This window comes from Mus caroli, unplaced genomic scaffold (genome assembly GCF_978045245.1).
Source record: "Mus caroli unplaced genomic scaffold, Mus_caroli_1 scaffold_11, whole genome shotgun sequence".
Classification (NCBI taxonomy): domain Eukaryota; kingdom Metazoa; phylum Chordata; class Mammalia; order Rodentia; family Muridae; genus Mus; species Mus caroli.
This window is the reverse complement of record NW_028227266.1, coordinates 54,074,195-54,084,181: the sequence shown is the minus strand read 5'-3', so window position 1 is coordinate 54,084,181 and position 9,987 is coordinate 54,074,195. Positions and strand designations below refer to the sequence as shown.

The 9,987-nt window shown below is 41.2% G+C and overlaps 1 long non-coding RNA gene across 1 annotated transcript; it reads left to right on the top strand.

Annotated features, from left to right (window-relative positions):
• The first annotated feature begins 643 nt into the window (after nucleotides 1-643).
• LOC147002023 (uncharacterized) lies at nucleotides 644-4,628 on the top strand. Its single transcript, XR_015044534.1, has 3 exons — nucleotides 644-670; nucleotides 3,556-3,663; nucleotides 4,568-4,628. It is a non-coding gene; the product is annotated as an uncharacterized LOC147002023 (long non-coding RNA).
• Nucleotides 4,629-9,987: the final 5,359 nt, after the last annotated feature.

The window sequence follows — 9,987 nt, the reverse complement described above, 5'->3', positions numbered from 1 at the left end:
TTATAAACTCACTGGAGCATGGTCAACTCTGATGGCAAGCCCCTTATCTAGAACTGAGTCACCCCCCTACCCTTCCAGAAGCTATTGATTGTGATCAGCTACACTTCAGCATTCTCATCACCCTTCTTAAAAGAGTTCAGTTCTATTGCTTCCTGTCTAGGCTGTTAGTTTTGGGTAAGGGTTGAGGTTGGGGTGAGGGCAGGGGTTGTCAGAGAAGCTCCCATATCCCTCCTCAACTGTGCATCTGTGGTCATCCATATCACTTCATAGGAACCTCTTTCTTCACAGCCAGGGGGCACACAGATCATGGGCCATGGATGCACTCATTAAAGGGGACTCATAAGGACAGGTTGTTACTAAGTTTCTTTGCCCTGTGACAGTGTAGCATCCAGAACCCTTAACAGGGTGATAGGGTGGTCTGATTTGGGCTGTATCAGGGAGTGTGAAAAATAGTTCTGTCACAGAGTATCCAAGTTCAGACAGATGTTTTTCCATCAAAATCATATGACTAATACAGAATCTTTGTCTTGACTCGTCTTTCCCATCCTAATTATAATTACATAAGTACGAAAAGAGGAAGTAAACCATTTAGAATTGGAACTCCCTGTGTTCGGGACCTAAGAGTTTCTTTTCTCTAAATTGTAGGTGCAGCCAACCAAGAAACGATATCGTATGTATTGTGGAGCTGTTTCCTTAAGACCTATTTATGATGAGAGTTGTATAAGCACTGCCCATCTTTTGTCAGGTGTCTGTTTCTATCACCAGCTGGCAGGGACTGTCAAAACTTTCATTTAAAGAAACACCCCCATCCTCCCCAAACAAACCTATAAAGTGATATCCTAAGGAAGAAATTGTGAGCATGTGTACTCTTCATGCATTTAGTTGTGATAAACATAGTTTGAGATCTTATGCATCAGAATGTATGTATATCTATATGTCTCCTAGATAGAAATCCCAATTTTTAAAAACCAATTCCTATTCTTTTCTTTTATCATTTCTTTTCTTCTCTTTTCTTTCTCTATTTCTGTCTCTTTCTTTCTTTCTTTCTTTCTTTCTTTCTTTCTTTCTTTCTTTCTTTCTTTCTTTTTCTTTCTTTTTAAAGATTTATTTGTTTGTCTTATATATGTGAGTACACTGTAACTGTCTCCTGACACACCAGAAAAAGGCAACAGATCCTATTACAGATAGATGTGACCCACCATGTGATTGCTAGGAATTAAACTGAGTACCTATAAAAGAGCACTCAGTGCTCTTGCACTCTTAACTGCTGAGCCATCTCTCCAGTCCCTAAACCCGAATTCTAACATCGATTTTCTCAATAAAGAAAGTACACACTTTCCCTACATTAATTCAGACCTCATCACAGTCTTGTATGCTGGCTCTATTTGTTTGTGTATTGCTCCATTGAAGTAACCAAGACACAGAGGTAAGTGAGTTGTCTACCTTCATAGGCCAAGATCACCATTGTGTACACAACATGGGCTCCAGTATCAGTATATGAGATCAAACTTCCACTGACTGCCTTATCATGATTCCGTCAGTCAAAATAGATGAATTTCAGCCATTAGATGCACCTGGTACAAGTCAAATCTGCAGAGATAGAAAACCATAACAAAATCCCACTTAAGCATCCATTTGCCTGGGTGCAGACTTTGCACAAGGGTGAGAGACAGAGAGAACCCACATATGCTGGAAAACAGCTTTTATGGTAAAGTGCATACTTGGGATGTAGGAGGCCCTCAGTGTGAGCTTCAGTGCCACACGAATCTGAGTGGTAGTCTCATGACCATTATCTCAGCACCCCAGAGGCAGAAGCAGGGGATCTGGACTCCATGGTTATTTGCAATACTACAGTTTCTGGGCATCATGGGCTGTCCAATAGTCCATGCCTAACAACAACAAGAACAACAAGAAAATAGGAAACAGAAATGACAAACAGGGAATGAATGAGCTGACCTGCCTAGTGAGAGCATTCAATGTAAGAATGGAAGATCCAGCAAAGAAGGCAAACTGCACGTGTGTCCCATCTTAATTTCATTTGTTGTAACAGATCACAGTAAGAACTGGTGACAGACTTTTGGTTGTTATCATGAGCTCAAAGCATCACACAGTTTAGAGCCCAACTCCAATCAATGTTGTTGGAAATCTAGTCACAAGAATTCTTTTAACTGGCCCCACTTAAAGACTAGCTAGACTGCTTTAAACATATTTTCTTTTACTGTTAGTCAGTCTCCATGTTGATTAGCAAGTAAGAGCAGAGGAATCTCATCCATTCAGTGTATCTATCCAGCACTGAAGACATGGCTGCATGTCATACCAAGGTGTGTCTGCATGTCTAGGCATCAGCAATGGAGGCTTTGAGTTCAGGGGAAGCAAGGGAAGTTCTACCCCTGGGTAGAGAGTGAATAGAAACTCATGTTGTATAGTAGAAGCTGGACTTTACTGAGGAAGAAGTGACCAGGGCATGTACACACTCAGTGTGAGTGCAGCCACAGCCCTTGCTCTTGGAAGGCCTGACCTGGCTATAGAATAGTTGCTAAGGTAATGATCCCTGAGAGGCAGAATGCACACACTCAGTTTATTGAGCAACAGTTGTCGAGGCATCTTGTCTTGTCAGTTTATGTTGAGGGTTTATTTAGAGTGAATCAGTTGAAAGATAGTGCTATTTCCCTGCCAACCACCAAGTGATAATCTGGTGTCTGAGTCGTTGTGGTAGATATGATCACAAAGCACTGATAGGCAGCTTGAGGCTGGTGGTGGTGGGAGGTGCACTTATACCCACAAGGCCCCTGGATTGCTTCTTTTGCAAACTCATATTCTGTGTCAGGGATTCGAAAGTAGAACATCCCTCCACATCTTACTTTTTACTTCTGTCAGGCAATTTGTTCACAGTGACATAAAAGCAAGTGCTCCAGTAGCTTCCAGTGAAATGTAAGCAATGTAATATAATTTTCTCCTGCTAGGGCCCACTGCAGGTAATACTATATGTTCTCCATGATCTGGGAAACATCATGCTGAGTTAAGAATGAGAAGCAAGCAATCACTGTCCTTTTGGCTCAAGGCCATGCAACCAACCCTTCTGCATGCACCCTGTCTAAACTTGCTGCTGGGTCTTGTCTGTTCGTTTCCCATACTTAACAAATGTCATGAGATTTCTGTATTGCCAGTGCTTTTAATTAAACCTCTATTATTAGGTATTTTCAGACTCATAAGGCTTATGAAGTGTCCTTCATTTCCAGTGCCCTAGTGCAAAGCTTAGAGGAAGAAGGAATTGTCTAAACCTCATTGCATCCATGTGGTTGTTAAAGTGCTCTAGATACTGGTCATCTGGGTTATACAGTGTTGCCACACTGATTCATGCTGCTTTTCTCCTGGTCCTGACATTACCTATATTGACCATGTGATGTCTACACCAAATGTACACTGATCTCTGTGATGATCCAGAAGGAAGCAATGAGATAAAATATTTAAACTCAGAGCAATGCTTAGCTGCCCTCTGTTATTTTTATACCATTAAGGTTAAACTTCATTGTTGGGTCTTCATTTCTTTTTCAGGTAAGAAAAAAAGAATGTTGAGGGATGTCCAGCCCTCAGGAGGCAGTGCAGAATTTATAAAGGGGCCTGATGGAGATATAGGAAACTCTAGCAGCAGCAGCAGTGAAGGTACGGTGAAACTCAGTAGCCAGGGAGTTATTTGCTGCCATTGTAAATGGTGTCGGATCCCATCTGTAAAATGATAATACCCATGGGTATTTTCTTTTTAACATGCTTAGAAACACTCATGGAGGGATAGCTGACAGCGTGAAGGTAGTGGTAGGAGATGGCTACATAGCTGAGCTGACAAAGGTCTCTCATTCCTGTTTTTATTTTATTTATTTTGTAACTGTTTTCATTTCTGGGATTGAGAAGTAGAACATTCATCCTCATCTGTTCTTTTCCCCTCTGCATGACATAAACGTAGCAACTAGCATGATATCTGCAGGTTGAAAGTAAGAGATGTAGTGTTCATGAATGTAAAATACCTTGGGTAGGTAAAGAATGCTAAGAAACAACCTCTTGAGACACAAAATCCAACAGGGGATTAAGCTACTGCTCTCTAGTGAATTCCCCTGGCACTTCCCAAACACTATAGAATACTTTTGTGGGGTGAGGGACTGTAAAGAAAAGATTGACATGATTTGCTTTTGTAGATTCATCAAGCTTAGTGTGAGTTGTTGGGGAACTGTGGCTTCATAGTGCCAAGAATGGAGAAGTGAGGAGCTGCACAAAGTTCACAGAGGTCTGACTCTTATATCGAGTTGCATGCTGGCCGTCCTGCACGCTCAGTTCACAGGGCCCCTCTGTTGATCCTGTGTCATCTCCATGAATAGAGACCTTTCCTACAGTGACCATGTCATACCTGCCATTAGGGTACACTGATGTCTGAGATGGTTCAGGAATAATGCCCGAATCAGAAGGATGTGCTTGGAAATAAGTAATGAGATGTATGGTAACATACAGCTTGATCTTTAATTTACTTGTTTGTCTGCTATGCAGCTGACCTCCTTTTGTTGTGCTTGCATTCCAGAACATTCTCTGGCAAGAAGAGCAGTATATAGAAACAGGAGATTACGTACTCAGAGCATAATATCAGAGTTAACGAGAGTATGTACAGCAGAGAAGTCCCGAGGCACTGCTGATGGTACTGTGGCCACTTGATAATTACTTTGAGTAACCAAATTGTAGTTGTAAATTATGTTGTCTTTTCTGTATAAAAAGAATTAAGATTCCTCGCACTGTTTTTTCATAGTGACATATTAATCTCCCTAATTCACCAGTAGAACTACAACCAAAAAATGTAAAATCACATAAAATAAACTTCTCTTTCGGTTCTCAGTGAATGATGTAACCCAAAGGAAGTTGAGCTTGTTCTCATGTGAGGCAGGGTGGCTTCACAAACTACTAGGATCACCAAGGTGTGGGTCATTTACTGTCTCCATTTGCTTTCTTCCAGATATTCATATGTTTGAAGAAAACACTGATGTTGACTTGGGTAGGGAGAACAGCCTTCAAAGTGATGATCTTGGGAGTGGGAGATAATGGCATTCCTGGTGAGATTCAACTCTTCACTGATTTTCTTCCAGATGTCACTTATTTTCATAACGCCAGCATCGAGAATGACTCATCAGGAGAGAGCAGCCTTGGAAGCAGTTATGCTGGTAGTAGTGGTAGGTAATGGCAGTCCTGGCCAAATCCAATGGGAGGGTCTAGGATCATTTGGGTTTTTCCTATTCCTTCTCTTTGGGTATCTACAGATGACTGTCAGTTTGAAGGGTCTTCCAACTGGCTAAGAAGCAATGATAAAACTATTATTGAATCATTATAGTTAGTTCACCTTCTCCTTATTATGAAGAAATTCCTGAGAAGAAGCATTTTAGTTGACAATGACTTTTATTGTGGCATATAGTTAAAGAGATGATCCCACTGTGGTGGAGAAGATATGGCAGCTGGCAGGGAAGGTATCTTAGCCAGTTCAGGGGCTAGTCAGTCACATCATATTCACACTCAAGAGGCAGTGAGTTAAGAGAAATGAGACTGGGCTCTAAAGCCTAAAATGTCCTCAGTGACTCACTTTCTCCAGGGAAGATCTACCTGTGCTGGAGCCAACCCTTCTCAAGAGGCACTGCCAGCTGAGGACCAAGTGTTTGAACACTTGAGGCTATGTGGGACATTTCCCACTCAACCCAAATCACACAGTATAGTTTAAGGCCTTGTGTAAATGGATCCTCTTGACCACATAATCTGGACAGAAGGTAGAAAGACAAGGACCCAGTTTCTTATTTTTTCCCTGCTACAAAGGAAGATAATATACTCCAAGGACAGCATCATGACCATGACATTTGTCCCAGACTTTAATGTATGTTGTCATTATTTAGGTGTCCTTTCCTGTGTCTTATGTTTTCTCTAGGTATTCTCTGTGTTCTGCCTTTGTCAAAGGTACACTGTTCTACTTTGCTTCCCATTGCTCTGAGACACACAAGAACAAGAGAAACTTGGGGAAGAAAAGATTTATTTCATTGTATTTTAAAGTCTTAGACCATCATTGAGACGAGTTAAGGCAGGAATCATGAGACAGGAAGGTAAACAGAGATCATGGGCAACACTCCTTTCCGACTTGATCTCTGGCTTGCTAAGACACCTTTAATATACTTCTAAAGCCATTCTTTCCAAGAATAGCATGCCACTCACATTTGGCTAGGACCTCCTATATCAAGTAGCAATCAAGACAAGCCCCACACAGATTTCTACAGGCCAATCTGATGGAGACAGTTCTCCAATTTAGGCTCCTTCTTTTCAGGTGAGTGAGGCTGACAGTGAAGATTAACCAATACAAGTCACCACTTACAACTTGATACCCAAACACATTGCTGTTAAATACAAATCATAATCTTCTCTTTATTGCTTGTCCCCAAGATCTCACATTAATATCATATTACAAAAAAAGTCCCATGGCCTTCAAATAATTCTAACCATTTGAAAGCTCTTGTTCTTCTTAGAAATCCAAAGCCCTTTAGCCATAAGCTCTTCTTTTCTATGTAAAAGAGGTCATATACCTTGTTTCGCTTAGAAGGAAGAAACTTAGAATAAAAACACAATATAAACCCCAGAGTCTAAGACACATGCAATGCTCAATATGTATAACTCACTCATCTCCTGAATCCTGGGTAAGTTGTCCCTCTGTGGTTCTATGAGCAGTAGCAGGTCTTGTCTTGTAGACAAGAGAGCTCCACTTCACACCTGATAGTAATCCCAGTAGAGTCTCTGCTGCTGTATGAAACAACTCAGGCCTACACTGTCGGCCCTTCAGCATGATCTTATAACCTGTAGTCCACCTAGGAAGCTCTGAGGACTCAATGGCTGAAGGCGAGTTCCAGATGCTTCCACAATCCTCAAAATAAACTAGTCAGTTGGATCGCAACAACATAGAGTTTTTCCTGCCACCCATTTCTGTATTAGTTTCTTTTGGGTTTCAATAACAAAACAGCAGCCGCAAAAGGAACTTATGGAAAAAAAGAATGCATCTTGTCTTGCAGTTCCATAGGTAGAACCTTTAATGGTAGGACAATCTGGGGATCAGAAAAGCCAGAACAGGAAGTTGAGAGATCAATTCTTCAACCAGATGTAGAAATTAGAACAGGCCTGCAAGTGGGGGTGAGGCTATCCACTTTTAAAACATACTCCCAGTGATGCAGTTTGGTCAGGAAGACTTCCAGACCGTAACATGCTATAACCTTCCTAAAATCCCACCTTCAACTGGGGACCCAAATGTTTAAATACATCTGCTTTTGAGATACATTTCCTATGGAAACCACCATATTCTGCTGCTGTCCCCACTTTCCCATGGCAAAGTGATGTTGAAGAAGTCATGAAAGTCCCGAGATTCTACGGATGGTATTGAGGGTACCCATTGTTTACATTTTGTGTTAATAATAGTTGTATATTTTCTGGTATCTCCTCTGTGAATAAGATGAAGATATCTTGAAAATTCTTTTGATATGTGAAGTGTTAATTTCCCTAACTTACATGGAGAAGTACAAACATGGGACTTAAAACATTAAAATTACTATTGTGGTGCTCACTGAATGATAAAACCAAAAGGAAAGCTGAGATTGATATTTTGCAATGCATGTGTAATCCACTACAGGTACCAATATGTGACTCACTCTCTCCACTTACTATCTTCTAGATACTGATGATAAGGTCGGCAGGGATGCTCCCACCAGCCCAAGTAAAACATCTTTGCACAGACCAACTTGGGAGAAATATTTTAGTGGTAAGTAATGACATTCCTGGTCATCTCAGATGGTCTAGGCACAGTCATGTTATTCTTTCTCCATGGCTTATAGTCAATTTAAGAGTCTTCCGAATAGGCAGAACCAATGATGAGGGTGTGTTGCTAAATCATTCTTTAAGCTCTTCTCAATGCTTTGACCAAATATTTTATTATTCATTCTTATTCTTTCACCCTTTGTAAGAAGAAAGTGTACTCTTTAGACAAAGAAATGGCCATGTCATCTAGTCCAGAGTTTAATGTAGTTTGTAACTGTCATCTAATAGCTGAGCCAAACGTGTTTCCTTCCCATGTCTCTGTCCTGCTGGTGTATTCATTAATAAGTATTTTTCATTTTTTTCTGTGTCCTACATCTTGTCAAAGGTACCTGTTAGACTTTGCTTTCCGCTAGTATGATAAACATATTGACTAAAAGTACCTTTTAGGAAGAGGCTCATTTCATCTTTGAGTTACAGGACACTACCAAGGAAAGTGAAGTCAGGGGCTCAAACAGCAAGCTGGAGGCAGGAACATAAGCAGAGGTCATGAAGGAATGCTGCTTACTGAGTTGCTTTCTCTGGGTTGCTCAGTCACTATTCTTACAGAAGACTGCTACATCTGCCTAAGGATTAACACTACCCATAGTGCTCTGGACCCTCCAATGTCAAGTAGCAATAAAGAATTTGCCCATAGTCATATTCACAAGCCAATCTGCTGGAAGCAACTCCTCAGGTTTGATTCCATCTTCCTAGGTGTGGGAGTAGACGATGAGGATTAAATGGCACTGTTCATATCAAAATGACACAGAAGCATGCCACTGTTGAATCATCGCCCTGCCTGGCTTTCTATGTAGTCTCATGTTGAAATAAAATAGTGTACAGTGTTAAAAGTCCCCAGTCTTCAAATAATGCCAACCATTTAAAAATTCAAGTTGTCCTAAAACTTCCAATCTCTTAACTTCAGTTTCCTGGGAAAACTCAACTTTTAAATGCTCCTAGTTCAAAGAAGCAATAAGAAGGCCACAGTGAAAAGAAAGGAAAACAAAACAAAACTCACAAGAAAATAATACAAGAAGGTCAATATCCAACATCGAGGAAGTACTCATCATCTTCTGCTTTTAAAAGCTTTCAGAGCTGTTTCCCAGACAAACACCCACAGCACTTGTGCCTCCTATTGGAGGCTCATGCCAGCTCCACTCCAAGTTCACTGCTTTCGGTATCCTGTCATCTCCAATATACAGAGGTCTCCCTGGAATTAGCTTGGATTTTCCCCCCATGGCCTTGCTTAGCCTCTCTTTAGGGACTCTGACCCACCCACTTCGTGCCACACCACAGCTTCTTTCCATGTGTGCTTCAATCCTGAAGCTTTTATGCTACCACAGCAAGTAGCACATTAGAAACTGACACATTACCAAGTTTCGGTGCCACTCCAGATTCATGCTTGGCCTCTCTGAGCCAGTGCTTCTGTGTGCTGACTTCAAGGACAAACTTCTTGGAAGATTTCACCTCAGGGTCCATGCTGGTTCTCTATTCATCTCATTTCCCAGCCCTGGCTACCCAAGAGCTATTATCCCTGTAAAGCACAGGGCTCTCTTCCAGAGTCCTAACCCAAACTTCATTCAAGTAGCTCCAAGGAGACTTTGCTGCTCTCTGAAACCCCACAAACCAAGATTTCTTCCTTGTCTTTCTTTTAGCATTATTTTCCAACATCCTACTCATGAGCTTATTCCATTTTAAACACTCAATGGTTCTTTCATGTCAAAGTTCTACATATCCATAATCCTCCATCAAGGAACATGGTCAGGTCTGTCTGTCACATCCATGCCCCAGCTTTCTGGTACCAATTTCTGCTTGGTTCTTTTTTGTTACTGTCATAAAATATCACATTCAAAAAGAGAAGAAAAAACCCGTTTTGGCTTTTGTTCCAGTGCTACAGTCTATTTGTGGGGGAGGCTTGGAATAGATGGGGCAGAAAAACAAGCCAAGATCCCATTTTCAACTACATCCAGAAAGCAGAAAAGATTGGATGGAAGTGGGGTGAGGCTACAACCTTACAAAGTTCAGACCTAATGATGTACTTCGCCAAGTAAGGCTTCAAGTCTTCCAACCTCTCCCAAACAGTGCCACCACCTATGGAATCGAATATACAAATGCATGAACTTTGAGTGACATTTGTTA